Here is a 19601-nt window from a genome sequence, read left to right as displayed (position 1 = left end):
TACTGAAAGTAGATTTCCAGAAGAGTGATGAGTAATTTTTTTTAAAGGGGGAAGTAGGCTAAATAAGTTTGGGAACCTCTGCTCTAAGTAATCTGCACCAAATGATAAGGAAAGATATAGGTCTTATCAATCTATTCACTTAATCTATAGGTATTATTTAGGCTAATGGGAATGCTTATGTTGGCTTATCTTCGATGTTAGGGCTAGCTTTTTTCCAAAGAAGAAGACTTAATCCTTTATTTAAGATAAATCAAAGTAACTTAACCTTTTGAGAGAGTCCTATTAATAGGTTTAATTGGTTTAATATTAATTAAAAGGTTTAATTAATTGGTTTAATCTTATGCTTATTGTATTACTTTAAAGATACACATTTATTCTAAATTATCAATAAATGATAACTACTAATAGAGCTTTTCAATTTATTACTTTCTTCACTTTGAAATTGGTGGGATCACAGATTCATTTAAATGTCAGACATTAGGGTAGGCACTGGGAATACAGACAAAAGTGACAAAAGAAACTAAGGGAAACATTTAAATATGACAAACAAACAAGTTTATGAGGGAGACATAGGGTCCAGAGAGAAAAAGAAACAGGTTCTTGCCAGTCAGAGAAGGGAAAGATGTTTTTCAGCCTTCATATACATGCGGTCCAAGGTTCACACAGTGAGTTTTCAGTGACACAGTTCCTTGTAGATGTGCTGATGAAATTTGGGCATGTCCTGGGTATTTGATTCAGTAAAGTAAATGTTATCTTTTAAAGTCTTTCAATAATATCTCTTATGCATATATTAAAATAAAGATTTCTGAAAATATGCAACAATAGAGATAATTCTAACAACTTTCTGTTAATATCAAGGCAGGCACAAAAGAGGAAGACCTATTCTGAAGGAATTCTGAAGGAAGCTGAAAGTATTCCTCACTGGAAAATAAGTTGGTCAGGAAGCTCCACTGCTGCCATGACATTCAAAGGCACTGGCAAGACATCTGTGGAGCTTGAAGTGGCCATTCACCAGATTTGAATCACCTTCAACATTCAATTGCAATGTTAAATCCCTCCAGAAGGTATGCACTGACTTAATTAGAGGAACCAAAGAAAAGAACTTGAAAGTAAAGGGACCTGTTTACATGCTCACTAAGATACTTCCGAATCACAACCTGAAAAATTCATTGCTGTGAAGTTTTAAAGATTTGAGGTAAGTTCCCAATGAGAATCCACAAACTGCCTCCTTGATTTGTGCAGTCTTTCTGAGATTGCTAAACAATAAATCATTTAAACAATAGATCACTTCTAGAAGCATTGAACCAAGTGTAGAAGTTGAAGTCATCATTGCAGATGCCTAATCAATCATCTCTTTTAATAAATTGATTGCAGCTACACACACACACAAAAAATTAATGTGCCTGTTCTCAAGAAGCTAACATTCAAACAGGGGGAGACAGCACTTATAGAGAGTGATGGCCAAAAAAAGCAGTTGTTCTGAGGAATTGCAGAGATTGTGAATGAACCTATGAGGCAATCTAATTCTAATAGTAATGATATTGATTTGATTGCTGTTCCCAGAAGAAGCAATAGAAAGATGGGAGGCACAGAATAGACCCAGGTTTCTTGGGGGTTCCTGGATTGGGAAGGTCTAAGGCCAGATGGAATAATGGACACCTAAGGACATCCTTAATAAAGGTATTAGAAGGATTAGGCAGGTTTTCACCTGAAAAGTTCTTAGACAGACACAACTTAACATATAGAGATTATGAGATTTCACTGGGCTTTTAGTTAATTGAATATAAAAAGACATTTGATTCAGTAAAGCAAATGTTACCTTTTAAAGACTTTAAATAATATCTCTTATGCATGTATTAAAATAAAGATTTCTGAAAATATGCAACAACAGAGATAATTCTATAAATCTTCTGTTAATATCAAGGCAGACATGAAAGAGGGAAACCTATTCTGGCCAAAGATGTTTATCCTTGTCATGGAGGATGTACAGCACAAATCAATTTCCTATAGATGAAGTTTGTTTTCCAGGTGTTCCAATATGCAGGTTACATTATATTGAATGCATGGGTCTATAATCACTCAAGAGAGTTCAGCTCACCTAGCCACACAAGAAAGACCAAGTGGATGAAGACTGCCTATTATCCAGAGGATAGGTTAGATTGCCCTTAGAGGTGGTCTAAAGGAGAGCATCAGGGAAATGTGTGACTAGAAAAGGGATGCTCATGAATGGGATAATCAATGGCCTTTTCTGCTCTGATACTGCCACTACTCTGATGCAGGTCCGCTTCACCTTATACCTCAACTATTACCATAGTCTATCAGGTACTCTACCTGCCACCAGTCCTACCACTCTAATCTGTCCTCCACTTAGCCACGAAATTGATTGATCTAAAGCACAGGTCTGACCATGTCTCCCATTCTACTCAATACACCCCTGTGTCTCTCTGTCTACTAGAAGATCAAATATAAGTCCTCTTTTTGACATTCAGAGTCATTTAGAACCTAATCCCCCCTCATTTTTCCAGCCTTCATTTACCTTATACTACCTCCCCTCTCTCCCCATGTTTTCCTTGTTCCTTTTCTAAAAAGACACTCTACCTCCCAACTCCAGGCGCTTTCAGGCTGTCTCCCATGCCTAGAATGCTCTCCATCTTCATCCCCACTTCCTGGATTTCCTGGCTTCCTTCAAGTTACCACTAAAATGCTTTCTTCTACAGGAAGCCTTTCCTGATTGTCCTTATTCTAGTGCTTTCTCTCTGTTGATTATTTCCAATTTATCCTGTATGTAGCTTACATATACACAGTTGTTTGTAAAGGTGAAATTGACAGGACTTGGCAACATACGGGATGGGAGGAGAGGGAGGATGAGAGATAGTGGGTAGTAGGTTTTAAGCCTGTGGGACTGGGGGAAATGGGGTGCCCTTGACAGATTCATAAGCCCAGTCATAATGGGGCAGCTTTCCTCCTAAACATTTTCTATAAGGTTCTAAAAAGTTCCTCCCCACTATTTGGTTAGCATTGGAAATGTTTTGAAGAGAAGCAGTAATGGGCACCATTAAACTATCAAAGAAAAAACATCAATACAATCACTCCCATGTCTCCTCCATCCTCAAAAAACCTTCACTTCATACATTCATTCTTAGCTACCTCCCCATATCTCTCCTCCCTTTTATTGCTAAACTTCCTTTCCTGTCATTTTCTTAACTCTCTGCAGCCTCTTTTCTGACCTCATCTTCCAATTAAAAATGCTGTCTCCAAAATTATGCTGTTTATTGTTCAGTTGTACTTGACTCTTTATGATCGCATTTGGGGTTTTCTTGGCAAAGATGCTGGAGTGGATTGCCATGTCCTTCCCCAGCTCATTTTACAGATGAGGAAACTGAGGCAAACAGGATTAAGTGACTTGTTCAGGGTCACACAGTAAATGTCTGAGGCTGGATTTGAACTAGTGTCCTCCTGGCTCCAGACCCAGCACTCTATCCACTGTGCCACCTACCTGCTCTTACCCTGACCTTTACAGTAAGCTTTTGGGTTAGACAATTTTCTAGCCACAAAAATGGTAAGCTTTTGGGTTAGACAATTTTCTAGCCACATAAAACTAGGTTCAAATAGTAATAAAGAACAAATAACATTCTTCCCACAACATATATATTATGTCATATGTACATATCTTTGTATAACTTTTTTGAACATAGTTTGCATGCTGTTTACCCCGTTAGACAGTGAGCTCCTTAAAAGCAGGTGCTGGTTTTTTGTTGTTGTTGTTGTTTTTGCCTTTCTTTGTAACAGCTGGTTACTCTTGTCTATGAAGTAGATTTATAAAATACGTCCTGTATTCATAGTGACTTTGTCCTCAGAGTTTTAGTTATGAAATGTCTCATGTTTACATCCCCAACTAGAGAATAAAAATCTTTAAGATGTGCTGGTGTTTGCAGTCCTGGCCCTCTGCTATGGCTCTCTCTTTTGTGTGGCTCCCAGAGCTCTTTAATGACCTTAAGCAAAGGACACCAAGCAATGTAAGAAGATGATCAGTCACAGATATTTATGAGAAGTGATATTAAATCTAGCAAATGTAGTCTTTCAATAAAATTTTTAAAAACACAGTTGAGTAGACTTAAGGCAATGGTGGAGTAGGGACTACTAGTACCCCTTGTCTGATTTTCTCTCAGCTTTTCTACTAATGTAGCAAGCACCCTTTGATTAAAACAATAAAAATAAACCAACACACCTCTTTGCTTGACCATACAGATGGCCTTGTGGTCTTGAAGAAGGGAGCTTCTGATATCTTGGCTATGAGTTCCCATAATTGTTCTGCTGCCATGTGAAGACTACTACCTCTCTGTTCTCTATTCCCTCATCTCAAGAGACTGAAAACTCCCATGGTACTCCATTCATGAAAAACCTCTATTCTGTTATAAAGATGACAAAATAAAAGCCATTTCCCAATTGATAAATGATCAAAGGATATGATCAGTTTTCAGATTAAGTAATCAAAGCTATCTATAACCCTATGAAAAAATACTCTAACTCACTATTGATTGGAGAAATACAAATTAAAACAATTCTGAGGTGCTACCTATTAGATTGGCTAGTAGAACAGAAAAGGTAAATGACAAATGTTGGAGGGAATGTGTGAAAAATGAGAAATTAATGCATTGTTGGTGGAGTTGTGAACTGATTCAACCATTCTGTAGAGCAATTTGAAACTATGTGCTATAAAACCATGCATACCCTTTGACTTAGCAATATCAGTGCTACATCTGTATCCCAAAAGAAATGAAAAACAAAAAGGAAAGGGACCTATATGTACAAAAATATTTATAGCATCTATTTTCTGAGGGCAAAGAATTAGAGATTGAGGGGATGCCCTATCAATTGGGGAATGGCTGAAAAGTTGTGTTATGTAATTATGATGGAATACTATTGTACTATACAAAATGATGAGTGGGATACTCTCAAAAAAAACCTGCATGGGCTTATGTAAAGTGAAGTGTACTGTGTACTGAGTAACAGCAATATTATAAGATGATCAGCTGTGAATGACTTGGTTATTCCCAGCAATACAATGATCCAAGACAACTCTGAAGGACTTATGATCAAAAATGCTATCCATCCTCAGAGAAAGAACTGATGGTATCTGAATACAGATTGAAGCATATTTTTTTTACTTTATTTTTTTTGAGGTTTTTTTTGGTCTATATTTTCTTTCACAACATGACTATTATAAAATGTTTTGCATGACTACATGTTTATAACCACTATCAAATTGCTTGCCTTCTCAGTGGGGTTGGGGGAGATGGGGAGAGAGGAAGGGAGAGAATTTGGAACTCAAAGTTTTAAAAATGAATGTTAGAAATTGTTTTTACATATAACTGGGAAAAAATAAAATACTAAACCAAAGTTTAAAAAAAATGAACAATTTAAATAAAAAGAAAAAAAGAAAAACCTCTATTCTGAGGGCTAATCTTGACTTAATTTCCCCTCTTCTTAAATGGGGAAGAACTATAGATTCCATGGCTTTTTGTAGTCACACTCGTAACAAGACTCTTTAGCCCAGGGAGAATCTCATCCACTAGCGTTTGCCAGACTTGAGGGTGGGAGGTACTTGTCAAAACTTGAGTAACCGGACTGAAATGAAAAGATATTTATTAGTGCACTAAGGAAGATTGCTCTCTTGTTGTAGTCTCAGTTTCTTTGGGTATAGATTGAGTTTTTACAGTTTTTTTAGACTCAGAGTATACAACCAATCAGCAGCATTCTACAGCAGAAAATAAATGGGAGAAACATGCGAAGTTTGGGGTAATGGAAGTTGCTAAAGGACAAGTCTGTTCCTTATTTTAGGAAATGCATTTCTTTGTGGTTAATCTTATCAGAATTCTCAGTATATATAGAAAGTCTCTAGGAAGATAATAGAAACCTCTTTTAAAAGAGAATCACTCTTGTTCATCCTGTTGTTGCCATTAAGGAGGGAAGTAAAGTGTAAACCAAACAGTTCTGTTTCCTTAGTCCCAAAGGTTACTTTCACCAGGGGAAACATGTTTTCCCCAAACTCACGGTAACCAAGTTCATCCATTTACAAAAGCCCTAGGCCTTAGCTTAGCTGACACCTAGAAAGTACTTAATAAATGCATATTGATTTGACTTGACTCAAAGAATATGCAAAATTTGTAGAAATATAGCCACAGCTGCCTGGTTAGACAGCTGTTTCTTTGTTGTTAAATTAAAAGTGACCAAGTTCATTATTATTTTCATGCACAAGTAACTCCTCAAATTGTGTTCCATACTTGCTTAAAATCTTCAAAGGTAAAATTAGTCAGATGAGCCATGGGCTATGAGCAGAAAGACTCAATCTCTTACAATATGCTTTGTAATAGACAAAGAGGTATTATTTTTCAGGTTGGTTAAAACTAGTCACTCACATCAAATTCCAGAATGAAGTAATGATGGTCTTTCTATTGCTGAAAGTACATAGAAAAGAAGCTAACTTTTTTCTTTCATAGACATTTTCAAAATTTAAAATTAAACTTTAGAAATGGTATTATTTTTAATCCAAATCATTCTTAGCATATTCAAATTAACTGAATCCAAATTAAAATTTTAGAAAGTCTATCCACTTGATCCCAAGTAGGAATTGTCAACTGCCCTTTCTTTTCCTCTAGGAGTTTCACCTTCCAGTTCTCTATTTACTGCAGACCTCATTTACTTTGCAATATCGAAGACCAGGTATAATATTACATATGAGAAAATTAAGGAATTTTTACTTTATCAGACCAGGGAACTTGCTCTACTAATCATTCTGATTTAGTAGTTAAGCCCTAGGAAGTTGATAATGATAAGGGAAATCAAGCTCAGTTTCACACATCTCATAGGGGGAGAGATAGAATTTGAACTCAAGTCTTTCCTGATTAAAAGCCTAACATTATCTATTAGACCATGCTGCCTCTACCATGCTACAAATACAGATAATTTTTATAGTAATTTAGGAAGTAGAAAACATAGAAACAGTTATATAAAGTATTTTAATTTGCCGATCCAAATTCTCTCATCTTAACATTCTTCCTATGTTGTATAATAGATTCAAGTCACATGCAATGCCACTCTCCAAAGAGTTAAAATTGCAGATCATTCAATAGGTAATGGAGAAGAATGTAGTTTGCACAGAAATGATATAAAGGATATCATCAGAGAAATGTATGACCAGAAAAGGAAGTGAGATGAGAGATAATTAAGGAATAGTTCTTGCAGTCCATTGGTATTCATATCTCCAGAGTTTAGGGGTGTGCTGGAGCCAGCTGGAAAAGCTCAAGAGGGCTGATTATTAATTATTCAGTTTAATCTTTTGCATCTGAAAAATTGGCAAATGCTACAAATCAGAGCTTGATAAATTATTTTGTTGATTGTCTAGATTTAAGAAAGTGATAGAAAAATGCAGATTAAACTTAAAAGTGTGTCAAAATATACTTTTGGGGGGCAGAATTGGTTGTTAAATAATTAGCAGCAAATCTCTGTTCGAGTTCCACTGGTATTTGTATCTCTAGAACATTAGAACATGGGAGGACATGGACAGCAATTGCTCAGGATAAGAAGGATGGAGGATTGTGACGTGCACTGCAGAAAGGGCATCAGTATCAATGTAATCACAGCTCAACTGAAATATTGAAAACATGTCATAATGGAGAAACCACTAAAGTGAGAATTAGGGGACCTAGGTTTGAATTCTGTATCTGCTATCAAAGGCTATAATACCTTGGGAAACATCTTGTATCTCTCTGGGCCTCAGTTTCCTCATGTGTAAACAAGGAGGTTGAAATAAATGGTCCTGAGGGGCAGCTAAGTGGTGCAGTGGATAGAGCACTGGCAATGAACTCAGGGGGACCTGAGTTCAAATCTGGCCTCAGACACATAACACTTACTAGTTGTGTGACCCTGGGCAAGTCACTTAACCCCAATTGCCTAAAAAAGAAAAAAACAATAAAAAAAAAAGAAATAAATGGTCCCTAAGGTCCTTCCCAACTTGGAAATTTCATAATGTTGTACTGCTGAATTATCACAAAATTATTGGGAGATGACTTAGAGAGGTTTTTACTAAATTCTTGTTATCCTTTTATAACTGAAATAATCATATGATTTAGAGAGGTTAAAAGACACATCCAAAGACAAAAATTAATCACTAAGACAATTAGAATACACCCAGGTCTTATGCCACCCCACCTAGTATTTTTCCTATGATATTCAATATTTCATTCTAAACATCAGTCCAGGTCTTTCCCTGTCTAGCTTTTAACTATGACTTTCTCTCCTCTCCTTTTCCCCAGCATCCTGCCCATACTCTCTAATTCTGGTTATGTCTCCCCATCAATCACCTTTCCTCTCAAATTGCCTTGTATTTTATTTTGTAGATACTTGTCTGTGTACATGTTGTCTTCCCCAATAGAATGTAAGCTTCTTGGGAGCAGGGACTGTTCTATATTTATCTTTTTATGCCTGGCAAATCTCAGGCATTTAAATACTTATTGCTTCTTTGATGTATTAAGTGATCAAATCTTGGCATTTGTTGGAATTAATTTTGTGTTAGTACTATCTACTTTTCATTAATCTGCATTGTAAATTAATTAGATTATAAATAAATTAAATTAATTAGATAAAATAAATCAAATAAATAAAAGGATTTGTTTTGTGAAGTTTGGATTCAGTCAAAGGGCTGCTCTTGAGGACCTACAGGGCCACATGTGGCCTCGAGGCCTCAGATTCCCCACCTCTGGGTTAGGTTACCACAGTAACTTAGAAAGTTAGTCATGGAAGATGCATTTCCATTACAAAATGGAAACTAGTCCTCCTGACTCCAGTCTTTCTGCTACACCACACTGCCTGCCTTTGTGACTTTATAAAGTCGGCATTAAGTTATAGCACGTATTAATTATGCAAGGTACCTTAAATCACTATAATGCATAAAGAAAGAAGGGTTTTTTTGGTTGTTGGGGTATTTGGTAGTTGATGGGGGTAATAGGGAATAGTGGTAGTAGTGGGTGGATCAGTAATATTTTTGCTGGCTAAAATATAGCATTAAACTATATGGTTGTTCTGCTGGCAGGTAAACATCATAAAAAAAGCAGGAACATGAGTCAGCTGGGTGAGGAACAATCCATTAATCTGTATTTTGGCCAATGCCAAGCTGGATGCTGCCTTGTCAGAGATGAGTAGCAATACTAGTTAAATATGAGTCAATATTAATGTAACCCATGGCCTGGAGGGGTCCCCCTCCCCAGCCTGTATCTGTTCTCAGGATCCTATCCTGAAGGTCAGTTCTCTTGTTTTATTGCCAAGAAAATCTCAAAATATAGCTTAAGTATAGCTTGAGTCTAAGTTTTTTTAAATGTGGTTAATGCAATCATCACTTGCATATAAACACCTGAGCTAATAAACTCAAATTGGGCATAGGACATACTTTGTTTTACCCCCAAGAATATGCAGAATACATGAAGCCTACAAATAGATACAGAATGCATATGAAGCTCAGCCCATAAAATCACCTTGCAAAGCAGCTGAACTTGATCCTGATGTTAGGGCAGCCCTTCATGAGTCCTTTTCCACGAGGAATCATAGTTTTCCCCAAGACTTATAATACTGCCCTGTGGTTTAGGGGTCCTCCTGGAAAGTAAACACACTTTAAGAGCTGCTAAACAAACAAGGCCCCCTTCCCAGTGAAGTGCTACATTGTCTGATTAATTCATTATAATATAAAAGGGTAGTAAAAGTCCAGATCTCCTGTTCTTCAGCTGTCAGGGCCATGTAGGCAATCCTCTTCATTTTTTTTAAAGTTTTTTTTTTCCAGGCAATTGGGGTTAAGTGACTTGCCCAGGGTCACACAGCTAGTAAGTGTGAAGTGTTTGGTCTAAGGCCAGATTTGAATTCAGGTCCTCCTGACTTCAGGGCCAGTGCTTTATTCACTGCACTACCTAGCTGCCCCAAATCCTCCTCATTTTTCAAGGCTGAATACTGCTTAGGAACTATTTGAATACTCCCTTTCTTTCCCTGTTAGAGTCGGGACTGTTCCTAATTTGATTTGTATTTGTATTCTCAGCACTTAGCACAAACCTGTCTGACTGACCTAGATGGTCTAATACTGAACACTTGAAATTAGGAAGCTTCAAACTTAGGATCACCTACAAAGCAAAACCCCAAAGCTGGCACTACCCAGGAAATTTCACTTTTATAACTCGAATGCTAGATTCTGAGTTACTGCTGTCCATAAACCCCCAAATCTGACCTTCTCTGCCCAGGAGGTTGGAGTTGAGGAGCATTGTCCATGAACTCTCTCAGAGCTCACTAGGCACCCATGTGTCTGCTTTTTCCACATGCCTGTTTTGCAGGAAATCTATCAATGCCATGGCTATTGTCATCTTTTGGAGTAGGAAAACTTACTCTAAGGATCTCTCCCCTTAGACCAAATACAAGCCTATGCAACTCCCATGAGCTACCGCCCTAAAGAAGCAATTTCCAGTTCCTGGAAGGAAAGATTTCTCACCATCACTTCCCTTGGCAGTTTCTGTTGCAAGTAGATCTGTCATTCTAAACTGGAAAAAGTCAAAATAGGCAAAAAGAAGAAAAGTTGACTGAACGATTGCTCTCCTTTATCTAGGATAGTATAAAGTAATGGTTTCCATAACAAGAGTCTGTCCCAGACAACCAGTCATCTTGAGTTGGGGATACAAGGTAGGGTGATGGGGAGATACAACCTAGGCAGTGACAACCCAATCAATGAAAACCAGTCAGAAGCTATTTGTGTCTCTTCAGTATGTTTCCCTTGGAAATTCCCTTGGCTGCCTCCAAACAAAGGTCAACCTCCCACAATCATATCAAGCTAATCAGGAAATTCTTCAAATTGATCAAGTCAGTGAAAGAGTGGAAGGAAATCCTCCTGATGCTGTATGTAAGCATTTTTAAAAAAATCTCATTTGATCCTTCCCTGGGAAGTAGGTACTATAATTATCCCCATTTGACAGTTGAGAAAACTGAGGTAGACAGAAGTTAAGCGACTTGCCCAGGTCACAAAGGTGTCTAAGGTTGGATTTGACCTACAGGTCTTCCTGACTCTAGGCCCATTACTCTATTCACTGTACTACCTAGCTGCTTCAGTTAGGAGAGACTGTCAGTCAGGGAAGGCTAACATGACTGAAGATGCTTTGTCCTGTAATCCATGTGAGTCCAAAGCTTTAGGAATACCTTTAATTTGGACCAATGTTGTCTCTCTACTGTGACATATCTAGTCTTATACCTGCCTTCAGGCCAGGTTTTTCTGCATAAACCAGGATATTTTGCTTTCCTATGACATGCAATTAAGTAGTTCCGTATGACTTAGGAGAACTAACCCTCAGCTTGATGTACAGATGATGCTCATCTGTGTGACATGAAGGAACTGGCTCTCAGTGTTTGAGCCTTCCTCTGAGATACTAGTAAACTATTTCTTCTACTACCACAGTGGGCCTAGCTTTGGGCTTTTCCCCCAATGTCACACTCACATCTGATTTGAGGAATCTAAGCCTTCACTTGTTGCTTGGGCATAGGTAGACCATTCATCAATGGCACAAAGATTGTGAATCAGTATCATTTAGAACTGAAAGGTCTGATTCTGATAACTAGATTATTGCTTTGGTTTTATGTCTAGGTAAGAATCCAAGTATAGTTCTAAGCCTGAACCTCAGTTGTTGTACTATTTCTTCACCTTCATTCAATGTCACATTTATTATAGAATTCTTCCACTTTGGTTGGAGGATTGTGGATCAGTTTCCAAATTCCATCTGTGTTTTGTCTGATATTTTTAAGTGATGAAAATGGGTCTGAAAGTACATAGACAACTTCCTAAGTGGATTACCCTGGCCCTATTTCTATTATATACTATCCTATTGTTCCCCAACTCTTTTATATTGTCCTTCAAAACTTTTATAACATCCTCATTCTTAAACACAGAGTCTAACCCTCAAACATCAATAATCCTTTATAAATATTAACATTCATAAGATGATCGTAATTTCCAAGCCACTCTTATACTTACATAACATCTATCTATAATGCAAATATTTAAGCAATCCTCAAAGAACAATTAAGCAACTGACTGGACAAGTTGGCTGACACCCCAACCAGTAAGTTAATAGTCAATGAACATGTATCAATTCATTAATTTATAATAGGATTTTATAATTTATAACATAATGGGAATTTATGACTATATATATGTATATATTTATCGGCAAGGGAAACATGCAAATAAATAAATATACAACAATGGCATTCCACTTGTACTCCAATATGCAATTATATAACAGCATTTATTTTGGGACCATCAAACAGCAAACATTAATATTCATATGCAATAGAGCAGCACATGTGTTCAACACAATAGAAGCTGATCAGAGATGAAAAATGAAAAGCAATGGAAATAAAAGGAAAAACAAAATAATTATCTTTAAAATAGATAATTCAAAGAAAAAAATCCAATGACAACTTCAGTAAGAGAGAAAAAAATAAAGTTTAAGAAAATAAAATATAAGAAATAAAATTGTACTTCAAAAGGAAATTGCACATCAAAATTGAGGGGAAATATTGTGAAATGCAAAATTAAAATTAAATGTAGTATTCAATAATTCCCTTTAAAATGGCCAATATTGGACTAAATTCAACTTTAAACATTAAATTGTAAAAGAAAATAAATTCAAATTAAAAATAGAAATATAAAAATTGAGAAAAAAATCAAGATCAAATTGAAATTTTTTATAGCACAGGTTTTTTGTCCTTTGTTTTTGAAGAGAATCAATGACATCATAGGATGTCTTAGCTTTCAGTGAATTGGATTTAAATGAGGCAAAGTTGAGCAAAGTTGTCTGTCTCACTATTTCTTCTAGATTCATCGAAGTCCAATAGCAAGACAAAAAGTCAGGATGACTGGTGATGGCTCAGGGTGCAGTGGATGACTTTGGCATCTTTGTTGTATGATCAAGCTCTAAGTACTTCACAGGACCTGCTTCAGCTGCATTCACAGCCATTGGAACCCGAGGTATATACTCAGTGGCATTGATTGATGATGATCTGTTGAGAACATTATGGAAGAGTTCAGCTGATCTCTCCAAGATCATGTGCTTATCACTAATCATTGTGGCTCCATCTGTACTGAGTACTTGAGAAATAGGTCTTTGGCTCATAAATAGCCTTCAGTGCATTATAAAAGTGATTTGAATTGTTACTATTTTAAAAATGAATTGCATGGGGGGTAGCTAGGTGGTGCAGTAGATAGAGCTCTGGCCTTGGAGTCAGGAGGATCTGAGTTCAAATCCCGCCTCAGACACTTGACACCTACTAGCTATGTCACTCTGGGCAAGTCACTTAACCCTGATTGCCTCATTTAAAAAACAAACAAACAAAAAACAACGAATTTCATTGGCCTTCTTACCAAGCTGGCTGGACAAATTGTGATTTTTTTCTGGATTTCCCTATCTGGATCCAACCAGGTGCATTTTCTAGGTGTGAAAAAGTTTTATGGGTGGGAGCATAGCTTTATTGCTTCCTGCTACTCTACCATGTTGGCTTTGTCCTGCTACCACAAAAAAATTGCTGCTATGAGTATTTTTATTGTACATGAGGACTTTTTCCTTATTAATTACCTCCTTTGGATATAAGCCTAGTAACAGAATCTCTGGATCAGAGAGTATGGACATTTTAGTCACTTTATTTGCATAATTCCAAAATATTTTCCCTAAAACAGTTATACTGATTTATAACTCCATAAGCAGTGTATCAGTGTGTCTATTTTCCTATAATACCTCTAATGTTGCATATTCCCATCTTTCATCGTTGAAGTTGTATTGATTTGGTTTTATCTTATTATCTCATTATTTGGAACATTCTTTCATATGGTTGTTACTAGTTGATAATTATTTTGGCAACTGTTCATATCATTTTACCACTTTATTACTGGGGAATTGATTTTGCTAAATTGTGCTAAGACTTTTGGGACACCCTAATCTACCTAACTAGTTAACTGTCTGATAATTGACTATGCAATCTTAGAAAACAAACTCTTACTAGAGCATTTTGATGCAAATTTTTTCCTCCATTTAATTGATTTCATTTTTATTCTAGAAGTATTAATTTTGTTTGTGCGAATACTTTTCAGTTTCATGTAATCAAAGTTATCAATTTCATATTTTGTAATTTCCTCTATTCCTTGTTTGGTTGAGACCATATCTCCACCTCATAGATGGGAAAGATATTATGATTTGGTTATCTTCTAATTTTTTTATGGTATGATTTTTAATATTAAGGTCACATATCCATTTGAATTTATTGTAGAACATAGTGTATGATGTTGGTCTAAGCCCAATTTATTCAAGACTGCTTTCCAGTTTTCTCATCAGTTTTTGTCAAATACTGAGGTCTTTCCTATGTTATTTATGTTTTCTGGATTAATGCCACTTCCAAAGGAGGAAAATAACAAGGTGGTGCTAAGTGTTGGTGCTAGAACTTTTTGGCAATTAAAAACATGTTGCAGAAGTCATGTAAAAATTTCGTTGATTAAAAAATGACATTAAAAGAATTTTTAGCAAGGATATAGCAGAGAGTCAGCTGGATTAAGTTCCCTTTTCTTTGCATTTGTCCTCGTGGCTCACCTGTTGGGAGCATGTCTAATGCCAACACCTCCTGGTGGTATTGGCTTTTTGTGCTTAGGTGACTAAGAAGCTACAGCAACAGCCTGAGCCTTAGTTCCCAGGTCACACCAATGTGTGGACAACATCAGTGCTTTTTATGGAAAAAAAATAGGGGCAGCTAGGTGGCACAGCAGATAGAGCACTGGCCCTCAAGTCAGGAGGACCTGAGTTCAAATCCAGCCTCAGACTAAACACTTGACACTTACTAGCTGTGCGACCCTGGGCAAGTCACTTAATCCCAATTGCCTAAAAAAAAAAAAAGAAGATAAAACATTTTGGGGCAGCTAGGTGGTGCAGTGGATAGAGCACTGGCTTTGGATTCAGGAGGACCTGAGTTCAAATCCGACTTCAGACACATAACACTTACTAGCTGTGTGACCCTGGGCAAGTCACTTAACCCCATTGCCTAAGCAAAAAAATATATATATAGCCCACCTTACCCGGTAAGGGCCTTAGTTAACGCTGTTCACACCACAGCTTGTCATAGAAGGGAAGACAGTTTAGGCAGTTGAGCAACAAAGACTGGATTGAGTTACAGGTGGAAACAGAGTTCATAATGGACCAAAAAGGTTCAGGAAAGCAGTAGTAAGCTAACATCTCTTCATTTTTTTAAATACTTTTTCAGTTGGAGAGGGCAGTGGGAAGGAGAGAGGATAAATGGTTGCAATGATGATGATGATGATGACAATGAAGATAGATACACAGATAGACAGACAGAGAGACAGATAGATAGATAGATAGACAGACAGACAGACAGACAGACAGACAGACAGACAGACAGGCAGACTGAGCTGCAACATCAGCTAAATCCTAAGTAACTTCAGGGTCTTTTTCTTTGTTTTAAAAGCTATAATCTAGTCTTTTGGTTCTTAGGTAAAAATAATTAACCAAATGAAAATGAGTAAGAAGGTGTTTTAATCCATTTAGGGACTGTTCTTTGATACTGTTTTTTTTTAGAGAAGTTAAGCTCCTCTAGTAAATCTTTGTATGTTATCTGATATTCAAATTTTGTATTCCATTAAACTGACTGAAGAAGGAAATGTACTGAGAGTACAAAACAAATGAACATCAGGTGTCACTGTTGCCTTTCATGTGGCTGATTCAAGGCCATTTTCTTGAATCTGTAAAATTTAAGAAGAAATGAATATGTAAAGAAAAGTAGTCAAACATCAGAGACATCACAGCCAGATCTTACTTTTGATATAAGCATCACAAAAAGAATAAACATAGTAAAACTCTTTCCTACAGCCTACCTAAATTTTGAGAGCACCAATGTTCTCTTGATGTCTTTGTTTCTATTTCACAGCCATTTCTGCATGTATCCTATCCATCCATCAAATGAATACCCTCTAACAAACAAGCAAACAAAAAAATAAGCAAAAACAAGTGAAATCGTGACCATCTGACATTCTATATCCATATTCTACACCAGCCATCACCTATACTTTACCAAAAGAAGAGTGTGTTCTATTATCTGTTCTCTAGAACCAAGATTAATATTTGTAATCACTGACAGTTCAATTCTGTTTCAGAGTTATCTTTCTACATTATCGTAGCTATTAGATATCAGAGGGACCATGGTACAGTGGATAAAGAGCCAGCTTTAAAGTCAGGAAGACCTGGGTTCAATCCATATTGACCAAGTGACTCTAAGTAAGTCACTTAAATTTTCTGTGCTGCTGACAATTCTCTAAGACTTTAGAAGAGAGAATTTGTTCACTAGAAAGTCCCAGTGGAATCATTGATCTGGTTTGAAAAGCCATTGTGTATAGGATCAAAAGATAATACGTTTAGGGCTGAAAGGGACCTGAGTCATCTACTACAATCAATCCTTTCATTTTACTCTTGAGAAAACTGAGGCCTAGAGAAGATTTGCCCCAGATGATGTCAGAGGTAACATTAGAACCCAGGTACTCTTACTTGAGGGCCAGCACTCTGCTTTGTGTAATGCTTTTTTGCCCCCCGGTTTTGCTTATTTCACTCTCTTATCAATTCATACACATTTCTAGTGGTTTTCTGAATTCCTCATGTTCATTATGTCTTACTGAACATTATTAATATTCCATTATGTTTACATACCACAATTTGTCCAGCCATTTCCCAGGTTACAGGATCTACTTTTTCTAGTTTTTTTTCCCCATCTTCCCCCCTTACCCCTCATGCTACTCTAAATATTTGGGCATAGGACAGATCTTTCTCTGGCATTTTTTTTCAAAACATAAATAAACAGGGGCAGCTGAGTGGTACAGTGGATAGAGCACTGGCCCTGGAGTCAGGAGTACCTTAAACACTTACTAGCTGTGTGACTCTGGGCAAGTCACTTGACCCTGATTGACTCCCAAAAAACCAAAGCAACAACAAAACATAAATAAATACAGTGACCAGTTGTCTAACCAGTGTTGTAAATGTTGTGTGAATGGATGAGAAAGGTGAGTTTAGGAAGAATAGAACAAAGAGTATATTCGACGTGATCAAAGTATATTTTGTAGTGCAGGATTAATTTAGGGTAAGAATATTACCATGTTCCAGATCCTTTGAAAAGACCCACAAATAGTTTGAAGGTTAATAACTGATGTCGACCAAATTTCATCCATAGGATCATAGATTTAGAACTACAAGAGTCCTCAGAAGTCATTAAGGCCAACTTCTTTGTTTTACAAATGTAAAAAAACTGAGGATTAGAGAGGTTAATTGATTTGCCCAAGGTTACAATAGAAGTGGATGGCATGTATATGTGAACCCAGGACTTCTTTTTCTAAACCTTGTATCATTCCAGTATCACGTTGCTTCATTATTATTAGAGCCACATGATAGCATTGTAATAATTATCAACATGCTTATCATAAGCCCCTGTACTGAATGCCACAGAAAAACAAATGTGGGCCTGTATTTTCTGGAGGCATAGAGAAACACAGTTTTCATACTTAACTTCAATTTCCCCCTTACATTCCACTGATTTGAAGTCTTCAGGAAAGCTAGCTTGAAAAAAATTGGGTCCTCATTGCTGCAGCATGTCATTAAGACATGGTAATCACTATGGCATCTAAGGATTGTCAGATAACAAAGAAATCAGAAAGGAAGAAAGAATAGAAATCCTAAGCTAGGGTGTCCTAACAATTGTGTAGCACGGGCTCTGGAGCTACTTTTCAAATCTTCCCTTTGGCAGGTAGGGTCCCCAAGGCAAGGCTACTTTACCTCTCAGAATTCTAAGGGTTATCTGGGTTAAAGGGCCTTAACTATTTAGTAACATTTTCTGTGTCTAATTCCAAATTGCTCTTCAAAATGGTTGTATGCATTCACAGGTCCGTGGTGCATCAACATACCTATTTTTTCATAGCCCCTCCAACATTTTTCATTTTCCTTTTCCCAAAGAGTTTATACTGTAATAAGTGAGATAACAAGAACATATAGAAGTATGTATAAAATAAAGAGAATAAAGTATAAATAAATACAGAGTAGTTAAATACAAGGTAGCTTGCTAGGGCACTTAGTAATTGGAAGTATTAGGAAAGGCTTCATATAGAATGATGCTTACGTTGCATCTTAAAGAGAGGGATTCAGTGGGGAGGAGGTGAGAAGGGAGTGCATTTGAAGGTGGAAAATGGCCATGTAAAGGCATAGAAGTGGGAGATAGAATAATGAGATCATAATTAAACCCATGGAGCCAACAAAGTCTCTAAGAGATAGTATAAAGAAAAAAGAATAGGGGTCTTAGGACAGAAACTTGGATAGCATCTACAATTAGCAGATATTATATGGAATAAACTGGCAGAAGGGACTGAGAAGGAGCAAGTAGGAGGAAACAGGTAGACAGAAGAGCCTAGAAAAGATTGAGCTTAAAGGAGGTGAGTAGTCAAGAGTGTACAATGTAGTGGAGAGGGCCAATGCAATCCAACCCAATCTAATTCAATAAACATTTATTAAGTTCTTGATATGTGCCACTTGCTGAGCCAAGCTGGAGATACAACTAATAATAAGATAGTTCCTGCCTTCAAAGAGCTTACAATTTAAAGGGGGAGATAACAAACAAAAGAAGGCAAGAAAGTGGGTAGAGGGGAGGACACTAGGGGGTCCCCAGTATAGGGGCTTTCTCATCATGGTTTTCCCTGAAACAAGGCAGAGCAGTAGATGCAAAGTGGAGTGAGTCCTGTTTCTGCCCTCTGTAAAGGAAGGCACTGGGAGGAGTTTGATACTCCATTCTCCAGCCTTCCAATCAGAGGAGAAAGGATGCTGAGGGAAGTAGTGTCAATTAAGACTTGAGTCAGCAGCTAGGTGGTGGGTTTAGCTGTCCTAGGTGGGACATCTTATTCCTTGGAGTTGAAACCAGGCAGATTAGCAAATGCAAATTGGAGTGAGTCAAGAAAGGTCAAAAAAGATCTTTGATGCTGTTAAGAGAAGGATATTACTTCAAATTCGATTTTTTACTTCAAATAATCAAGGTATGTAGTAGAAGCCTATACAAATATGGAAATTGGAGAGGGGAAAGGGCATCAATGAATATGTAACTTTAATCTGAAATAGTTAAAAGAAGGATAGAAACACATAGTTTAGTGCAAAAATACACTCAGCTCAACAGGGAAGCAGAAAAAAACAGGTAGAGAGGAAAGGGGGAAATAAGAGGAAGGAATTCAAGAATGATTTAGCCATAAACAAAACAAAATCTAAGCTTGTGGGAGGGTATTGTGAAGAGGAACCTAAAAAGAAAAGAAAAGGGTGAGAACCTGTGATAAAGAAGGGTCACAGAGCAAAGAAAGGAAAAGGTATAAGAGAATAGGATGGAGGAAAATACACAATCAATGACCATTACTACAAATGTGAATAGAATGAACTCAACCATATAACAGAAAAGGCTAGCAGAATGGATTAGAAAGCAGGATCCAAAAACATGTTGTTTATAAGAAA

At 36.9% G+C, this 19601-nt stretch overlaps 1 long non-coding RNA gene across 1 annotated transcript in view; it reads left to right on the top strand.

The window, feature by feature from the left end:
• Positions 1-865: 865 nt before the first annotated feature.
• LOC110223818 (uncharacterized) overlaps positions 866-19601 on the top strand; it is a 33141-nt gene continuing 14405 nt past the window's right edge. The window contains exons 1-2 of the long non-coding RNA XR_002328795.2: positions 866-1195; positions 12900-13051. This is a non-coding gene — a long non-coding RNA (uncharacterized LOC110223818). The remainder of the gene's footprint in view (positions 1196-12899; positions 13052-19601) is intronic.

Source organism: Phascolarctos cinereus, unplaced genomic scaffold, assembly GCF_003287225.1.
Source record: "Phascolarctos cinereus isolate Bilbo 61053 unplaced genomic scaffold, phaCin_HiC Scaffold_4;HRSCAF=312, whole genome shotgun sequence".
Classification (NCBI taxonomy): Eukaryota; Metazoa; Chordata; class Mammalia; order Diprotodontia; family Phascolarctidae; genus Phascolarctos; species Phascolarctos cinereus.
Note: the sequence above shows the minus strand (reverse complement) of the source record. Positions and strands in the feature narration are given on the sequence as shown.